The sequence below is a fragment of the Euprymna scolopes genome, chromosome 12 (genome assembly GCF_053919585.1).
Source record: "Euprymna scolopes isolate OS-2025 chromosome 12, ASM5391958v1, whole genome shotgun sequence".
NCBI classification, from domain to species: Eukaryota; Metazoa; Mollusca; class Cephalopoda; order Sepiida; family Sepiolidae; genus Euprymna; species Euprymna scolopes.
Window position 1 is genome coordinate 8,734,388 of NC_136493.1, and position 10,000 is coordinate 8,744,387.

The following is a 10,000-nucleotide window of genomic DNA, read 5'->3' on the forward strand; positions in this document are numbered from 1 at the left end:
GCATTTTTAGAATACTTACGCATGTTAAGAGCCATCAGTTGACGGTAACCATGACGGTGACAGGAATCTCTACTTTTATTACCGACAAAATCGTAACCACTTGAAAGAGTAAATTTGTGCTCATTTAAGTTGAAGAAGATGCAAGGGAATCTGATTTTGGCATGCAGCATCAAAAACAGGAATTTAAATCTACTTACAGAAAAGTTTTGGTTTCTAAACCTACGTTATCGTTGCTTTCGTCTCAGAAAAAAAAAAAAAGCAACATTTTCTATTCTTTCTTTTTTGTTTGTTTTTCTGTTGTTGTTTTTTTTCTTCTCCACTCTATGAAACAACTTGCCAGAGAAGGCCAGGATGATGTTTACCATGGGCAACTTCTAAGTGGCCTTAAACATCTCTCAAATATCTTCCGTATTTTTAAAAAGTGTAAATAGGAAATACAGGGTGGCCCCCAAAAACAGGCCCCAACTCTAATTAGGCCCCGTTTCTTAGTGTTTTGTCCGAATGAAATAAATAATATACTTTAATCTTACCATCTTGGATCATTTTGGTAAATTTCATTGTAATTTTTATTTGATATATATATATATATATATATATATATATATATATATATATATATATATATATATATACATTGTGCAGCATTTTCTCATGTAGACAAATATTATTGAATAGCACGGAATTATTCTGTTTTACAATTTTCCTTTTTATCTTCTCCAATCTCCGAATTTTGTGTTCTTCTCGAAATTGTGTATGTTGGATCCATAATCGCGAGCGCTTCCGACAGAAGTACTTCTATCATCCTCAGGCATATTTAGAAATAAATGTAGAAATTGTTTTTTAATTTACTTATATATACATTTTTTCCTAGTCACGTGGTAGCTTGTTACAAGTTAGGTGGGCGGTCTTTTAAAAAAAAATGTTTTTACATATATTAAACACATTTATATAAACAAACACATATATACATATTCAAACATTTATCCCAAAAATTTCACTGCACTCATAATTAATATTATTTATTTGGGGCTTCTTTGTTTTAATGTACAATGCTTCAAGTATTCTTAGCCTATTTACATTTCTCTCACTCTGCAATACTCTTGTATTTTCTACCATAATTCTTCGAAATTCCGAATGGTGGCAGCCATGTCCCTTCAAATGTTGTGATATGGAGCTAGAGTCAGAGAGGTGGAGAGTCAATCTTTGCGACAATGTGTTAGTTGTTGAACCAATGTAGCTACTAATATTGGAGATACACTCTCCTATTGGGCAGCTAAATTTGTAAACTACATTGGTCCTTTCCAACAGGTCATTTGTTTGCGAAATGTTGTATTTCATTACAAGGCTTGTTGTCTGTATTTTTTTTATAATATATAAATTTTTTTGATTATTTTAGTATTATTGGGAGTCATGTCTCTACGGATTATATTTTTAAGAATACTCTCATCGATTTTTGAGTTCTTGTGTAACTGGTTACGGTAATATATATTAACAGGTTGATAATTTTCTTGAATATTACTAATTTGATTAAAATTGCTAATGGCTAGTTTTATTTCTTTATCAACAAGAGAGTTAGGGAATTGATTATTTACTAACACTTGTTTTATATTTTTTAATTCATTAAATAAATTAATTATTAATTAAATAAATTCATTCATTTATAATTAAATAAATTCATTCATAATAACGAACATTTCTGTAAAAATCTGAGGAAGCTACAGACGGCCCAAAAAACGGCCGGGTAGCTGAAACAATAATGTAACTTAACAGAAAGATACGGCAATAAAAAATAAAACGCATCTCTACAACAGTATTGAGCACTTTCTTCAGTTTTTATTAATTACCATTTCTACTATATATATATATATATATATATATATATATATATATATATATGTGTGTGTGTGTGTGTGTGTGTATGTATGTGTAAAGAATAAAGGTAAAAAGATAAATTATAAAGGATAAAATACAAAAATATGAATAAGATAAATAAAAGATAAAGTATAAAAATATATAAAAAAAGAATCGATCTTATACTTTAACTCCCTATATATATATATATATATATATATATATATATATATATATATATATATATATATATATATATATATATATATATATAAATGAAACTTTATCTCTGTGTATGAGTTTGTTCCTTATAGACTCGGAAACGGCTGAACAGATTCTTTACAATTTACAGAACTTTAGTGTTTAAGTCTGGGTGTGATCTTAGTAAAGTTTTGTCTTAGAATATCCTGGATAATTACCGATAATGTATAATCGAAACCGTTATTTTAATTTAGCTATTATCGATAGAGCCATTTTTCCATGTTGTTGCTTAGCAATGATGATAGAAAATTGAAAATTCTACTGTAAGTTGATAGCGTATTTTTTTGTTGTTGTTATTTTTTTGCATGACATGGTCTGCAGGTTCAAACACCGCACGTAAATTTCTTAATGTTTTTTTTTCGTTAACTGGAAAAAAGTTTGTATAAAATTAGTAGTACCCGAAAACCGGCGTCGCCCGGTGAAAGCGTGCCCCCTCGCAAAAAATTATAGTACTGTTGTTGTTGTTGTTGTTGTTGCTGCTGCTGTTGCTGTTCCTGTTGCTGCTGCTTCCCAACCTCCAACCTCTTAATGTTGCGAACGGCTTTCTGAATATACACCCCAATTCCTCATGTAAACAATTTTTTAAAGGTAAGTTGTTTGTTGATCTACCAGACCACATATACCCAAATTAAAAAAAAAAAATGAAATATTTCGTTGTTTTAGGTTTCCAATGTAATCCCTCTACCCAATTTAATTTGTCCTCTTTTTGTGTTAGTTTTGTTTATGAAATTGTTAGGTGAAAGTACAGAATGGTCTCATAAAATTTTTTTAACCCCTTCCGACAAAAAAGAATTAATTGAATTTTGCGTTATTTTATGAATTAGAGGAAAACTCCCCCCCTCCCGTCTTGTCGCAAAAAAAAAAAAAATTGTCATGCTTTGCTTTCTCCCCTCCCCATTCAATCACCAAACTTTAAAGAAATGGTAGGGGGTGACATGTCTCGTTGAACGCTAGGTGGCCAAAAAGTGTGTGCACATATTACGATAAAGTCAGACCCCCCCGCTCAAATAAGTTAAATTTTAAGTTATTATGAAAAGTTGTGCTTTCATAAAATTTGTGGCTAAAAAAAAAGTAGATTTTAATATTTTATGGGTTAAACAGCGATGCGCCACGGCGTAAAAATGTAACGTTGTTTTAATGTTTCTCTCTTTTTGTACTGATACGATAATTTAATCTCTCTTTCTCTCTGTGTTTCTCTCTATCGGTCTGCCGATAAGATGATTTTAAAATGCCTCTCTCACTCTATCTCTCTATCTCTCTATCTCTGTCTGTCGCATCGTTTTTTTTTTTTTTTCTCGTGTATTTAGCGGTTAATATGTTTTTTGTATTAATTGCAATACTTGTTTACAATAATGTTAGATATCACCATAAGAAAAAGAAACAAATGTAACCTCTCTCTCTCTCTCTCTCTCTATTTTTCGCTCTATCTCTCTCTCTCTCGCTCTCTCTCTCTTTCGCTCTCTCTCTCTTTCGCTCTCTCTCTCTCGCTCTCTCTGCCAATATGATGATCTAATCTCTCTCTGTATCTCTCTGTTTCTCTCTCTCAGTCTGTTTCTTTCGCTTCGGCTCTGTTTTTCTTTCACTTTCTTTATCTCCCTCTAAAGGGAGCTTGTTCGATAATCAAAGAACTTTGAGGCGCAGAAATCGCTTTATTTAGTGTCAAAATCTGGCCTCCTCTAGCGATAGTCGCCATATTGAATACCAGATTGATTTAGTGTTCGTTTTAGTGCGTAGAATAGTAATCTAGAATAAGAGATCGGTATGATCTAAACCAATCACGTTACGATTGTTGTAAGGGTTAAGTTATTTTTCGAATAGACGGATGGGAATTTAATGGTTGGGCTATAAGTTTATGAATGTGTTAAGAACGGTGTAAACGCAGTATCCGCAACTTGTGTATAAATGTACACGGTGTGCAATATGAGAGTAAGAGGACTTGTGGAAGAGGTGGTGAAAATCTAGCTACTTCCTATGTAGGTTACAACAATGATGAACATGGTGCTCCTCAGAACATAAGTAATGTTATAATGATACGAAGTAATGTGTATGTAAATGCGTTCTATGGGTAAATAAAGTAATGGTTAATGGCGTAAACATAATAATTTTTTTATGTGCCATCTGTTAATTTCAACCTACGCTAGTTTCGTCCAGAGGAGAAAAATTGCGCCTATTTTATTATATATATACAAGAAAAAAAGAAAAGAAGAAGATAGAAAGAAAGAAAAGAAAAGATAATTTTATAAAAGAAACAGAAGGTTCTCTAGAGTGCAATGTAGAAATAACATATATTTTGAACTTAGTTACTGCATGGAGGTATGTGAATCTTCCTCCCGGGCGATTTCACGGATTTCAATGACAATAAAAATATAGGAATGTGAAATATTCGTTGATCATCATTCGATCCCGGGCAACATCGGATATCCCTGCTAGTGTACCCGAAAGGCGTTCCAAAAGTAATTCCTCCTGTTTTATTCTGCTCAAATCAATGTAGCGAAAATACCAACGTTGTTTCTCCTACTGCATTATTCCAGTGTGTGTTCTGGATCCAACCTTCCCCGACTTTATATGCAACTACTGAGCCATCTTGTTTTCGTTGTCGGTGTTTAACCCATGAAAAGTTGCAAGCAATGAGAACTTCATGCAGATCAGGCATTGTCATATGTAGAAGTTCGATTCGCCAAACAAACAAATAGAAAAACAACCAACAGCAGAAATACTCCTTATGTTACAGAATCAAACCAAAGTTTCCTATGTATAGATTCATAGTTCTCTAATCTATATTTTATGTGGAAATCGCTCTTGACAAGGCATGAAGCACTTAATATCAGTAGTTAAAAAATTCTATTTCAATATAAAAAACTTACCAACACTAAGTGTCAGATGAATAGATTCTGACTTAAAAACGGCAATTCTTTCCCCTTTATCAGAAACATCATTCATGAAATGTAAAAATAAAAGGACAGACTAAGAGAAGCAAAAGTTAGGAGGATGCTGCAAGTAAAGGTCGACTTTCTCATTAAAATTAAAACTTGGTTTCATGGAGCATCGGCATCTTCTCAATATTCTTTTTTTTTTTAACTTTCCTCTTCTCTTTTATCAATATCACTTTTTTGGTAGTCATGGCTAACGGCTGATGAAAAGCAAAATAAAACGCACAAAACATCATACAGAAACTAAGCACTGCATGTGACACAATAGCGGTTGATACAGAAATTATTCTCTTTGGATTAACTCGGCTTGAATTAGAGGATCCTAATTAACTATTCTCTGTTGAGAATTGTATAATGATCTTTCATTCAATGACAGATTATAATGGAACTCAGAATATATATATATATATATATATATATATATATATATATATATATATAATTTTGTCTCTTAGTTTTGGACGCTACTATATATATATATATATATATACACACACACATAGTGGCGTCCAAAACTAAGGGACAAAATTTTAAAACCTAATATTTGTTAGAAATAACAACTGTGAAAAGCTGAAATTTTGACAACTGGTAGTCGTTATCATCCATAATAACATACTAAAATTTGAATCATTTGCAAAGGATAGAAAAAGAATTATATCAATTATTTATTTATTTTCAAAATAGGAACGGCCAAAAGCAAGGGACAAAATTGAGAAAAACAATGCATACAGCTAAAAAACAATAAAAATACATGTATAATAAATATTTAGTAAATGAGCCCTTGCTCTCAATGACAGCTGCACATCTTCGACTACAAGAACGAATCAGTTCTTGACAATCCTCGATACTAATTTTAGACCATTCTTCTTGAAGCTTCACCCACAAATCCTCAGTGTTAGTGGGATTTCTTTCCATAACTTTCACTTCTAAGGTCTTCCAAAGATTTTCTATTGGATTTAAGTCAGGATTTTGCGGTGGCCAATCCATAATTTCGAAATCTTGCTCGCTAAGGTAACTCATTACCACCTTTGCCTTGTGACATGGGGCATTATCTTGCATAAAGGTAGCTATCGAAACCTGAATTCTATATGATTGGCATAGCATGATCTTGAACAATTTTTTATAGATCTGCACATTTACACGAATTTGTAACCGGAAAAGAGGCGTTGCACCTTGGCTAGAAAACATTCCAAATACCATGACACTTCCGCGCCCAAACTTTACAGTTTTCTTAATACATTTTGTACTTAATCTTTCACCAATACGTCTCTTTAGATTGTTTTTTTTTCCATCATTTCGAAATAAATTAAACTTGCTTTCATCACTAAAAAATACTTTGCCCAATTTTCATGTCCAAATTACATGTTTGCAAACTCTAATCTCTTCTTTTTATTCTTCGGACTAACAAGTCGTTTCTTCCATGGAGTTCGATTAAACAGCCCTATTTCTTGCATCCGTCTAGAAACAGTCTGTCTTGACACATTAACCCACGAGGTAATATTCATAACCCTTTTAATTTTTGTGCAAGACTTTAAACGGTCCTTTAATAACATACGCTGCATTATTCGATCTTTTCTTGCCGAAATTTTGTGGGGTCTGCCGGTTTGAAAAGCACTAACTACTTTGCCAGTATCATTGTAGGATTTAACAACCCTGCCTACAACACTCTTGAACGTTTCACTTTCTCTGAAATCTCTCTAATTATGTGCTTTTCCTTGTGTAACTTCTCAATAGCTTGTCTCACAGAGTAATAAAGTTTTTGGCGTTTTGCAATGGTGCCGGCTGATGCAACGTTTACAAATGACTAAATAAAACTTATTCTTTAGAGGAAATCAAAAAATTTGAATATAGCATACTGTTTACATTGCTTTTCTCAATTTTGTCTCTTGCTTTTGGACGTTCCTATTTTGAAAATAAAATAAATGTTATAATTCTTTTTCTATCCTTTGCAAATGATTCAAATTTTACAATGTTATTATGGATGATAACGACTACCAGTTGTCAAAATTTCAGCTTTTCACAGGTTGATAATGTTGTATAGTAGTGTTGGGGGTCATATTAAGAAGATACGGGGATATGTAACGGGTAATACAAGATAGACGAGATGATGAGAGAGAGAAGACATTTATACGTATTACAGTTCTGTGGACATATTTGGGGGTGATCAGATCTTATAACACAGGAGGGGAGGATAATCATTACTCATGATGAAGGGACATATTACTTAGGATGGGTTATACAAAATTCATATGAAAACGATGAGGCAAAATTCATATTAAGGATTACACATTACCTTTTTCTGTTGCATGATGACACGACACAGTTTTACAAAAACATGATAACTTCTTTATTATCAGATCGACTGGTCGAATGATGATGACGTCAAGGAATTCAAAGTCATACTACATGATTAAACCGTTCTCCCTTCGCTTCTAAAGGACCCTCCTCTGATCATGTCAGCTCTTTCCGACCAACCCTGTTGGTTCTTCGATCCGGACTCGACCGCCTCCGATCTTCGACTGACTAACTCCTATATTGAGAATTCATTTTTGACATGACGTCAGACGCGTGGCCTCAAAAACGTGACCCACTCACATGGGGAACTCACGTGGCTGATACGTTCTCCAAACACACTTCTGCTACAAAGAATTCTCTCTAACCTATTTTTCAACCTAACTTATTTTTCAATATATTTTTAAATTGCATTGTTCATTATTTTCAAGCTGACCTTATTTTAATTCAGTTTTCATAAAAAGAATTGAACAATTAAATTCTTTTTGCAAACAAACAATATCTAAACTATTTTATGTGAAATTGAACAATGCGAAATTCTAACATTCCATTTTTTTAACCTATTTCTGAACCTTGCTTACAAAGTTCGAATCTCGGTCTATCCTAATCTCATTTTCCACTTATCTAATGTTTTTCTTATTTACAAGAAAAGGGGACACTTTTTCTTGTAACAATAAGAAAGTTCTTGCGGTTTTTAACTTTTGAATTCAGATGAACATACCTCGGCTCAAACAAAAATGTTATTGATCAAAATAAGCACCATCAGAATCAACACACTTTTGCGAACGCAAAACAAGTGCATTTATGCCAGTAACGTAAAAATCTTGCATTTTAGTGGCAATGAAGTCGCTGACCGCGTTTTTGATATCGCTTAGATTCTTTTAAGCATTCTTCATGCAGAAAGTTGTCGAAATGTTTGAAAAGGTGCTAATCAGCAGGTGAGAGATCTGGAGAGTATGGCGGATGAGGCAGAGTTTCATAGTCCAATTCGTTCAACTTCTGCAGAGTCGGTTTAGCAATACGTTTGGCAGACATTGTCGTGGAGGAGAATTGGGTCTTTTCTGTTGACTAATGCTGAGTATCGTTGTTGAAGTTTCTGATGCATTTCATCCATTTGTTGACAGTGTAATAGTTTCACGTGCATTCAAAAAAACTATAATGGATGAGACCAGTGTTAACCACCAGACAGTAAGCATAACCTTCTTTTGGTGCAATTCTGGCTTCGGCAAGTGTCGTGGAGCTTCGCCGGCATCTTACCACTGAGTTGAGCATTGCTGGTTGTTGTAAAGAACCCACTTGTCCTCACAAGTCACACCCCAGTCGAGAAACAAGTCGTTCTGGTTGCGTAAAAGAAGGGAAGATGGCACTTCATAACGGCGTCTCTTTTTGTTGTCATTCAATTTGTGAGGCACCTATTTATCAAGTTTTTTTGTTTTTCCAATCTTGCTCAAATGGTTGAAAATCATTGTACATGTTACGTCTAATTCAGAAGCAAGTTCTCGAATAGTTGTGCATGGATTGGCTTTGACTAAGGCTCTTAATTGATTGATGTCAACATCTGATGGCCGACCATTACATTCACCATCTTCAAGACTCTCGTCGGCACCACAAAATTATTAAACCATCATTGTGTTGTGCGTTCCGTAGTGATTCCTGGGCCAAACACGCCATTGATATTGCAAGCTGTTTCAACAACTTTTCGGCCTAATTTGGATTTAAATAAGAAAATTGTGTAAATTTGCTTTTTTTCCATCTTATATTCAACGTTTTGAAAAGAAGAGTTAATTATTTTAAACGGTTGTAATTTAAACGATTAGACAGAGCGAAAAACGGTCTTTAAAAATTATATATAAAAACAAGAGTTTATAACAAAAACTTATTTGAAAATACATCATTTGAAATCAAAATTAAAATCCGTAAGAACTTTCTTGTCTACTTAATATTTATATACTAGCAGGGAAACTACACAATTAAATGAGAGTCAACAAATGTTTAACACTTCCAATAATTTTATTGTCATCGAAAACAGTGAAATCGCCCATCAAGTGCCTTCACGAGTTTCCACAGTGACTTAGTCGACAATACATTGTAGTTTAAATTGCACTGTAGAGGATTTACTGTAGATTTCATAAAATTATTTTTTATATGTAATGACTTGAAATAAAGTTTAAAATGCAAAAGTCAAGTATCATGCTTCCATTGTGCTCTAAACAAAAAAAATTCATTTCGAATGCGACCCTGTCATATCAAAGAACTTACTGTGGATTTTATATATCTAGCCTTTCTGTTTGTGTGGCAATAAAACCTCAAATGCACTTGTGATGTTAGGTAGTATCAGAACGTTAACTTTAGTCAAAATCGCTTGTTACCTTTTTATCAAATTTTTTCAATTATCGATTATTGATACTTAAGTACATTAGTGTGAAATTTCAACTGTTTAGAAGTCCATAGGGAACGAACTCACACACACACAAGACAAAGTTCCTTTTATATAATAGAATATAATAGAAGATATGGTGTTTATATGCAAACCTAAACGTGTAACAGAGCACATATGAGTGCGTGTGAAAATATTAGCAACAGCCGAAGGATGGATGGCTAGAAAAAATATTAGCAGCTGTAGCCGTTAAAGCACATATGCAAATTAGCAGGTGTGCATCAGCTAG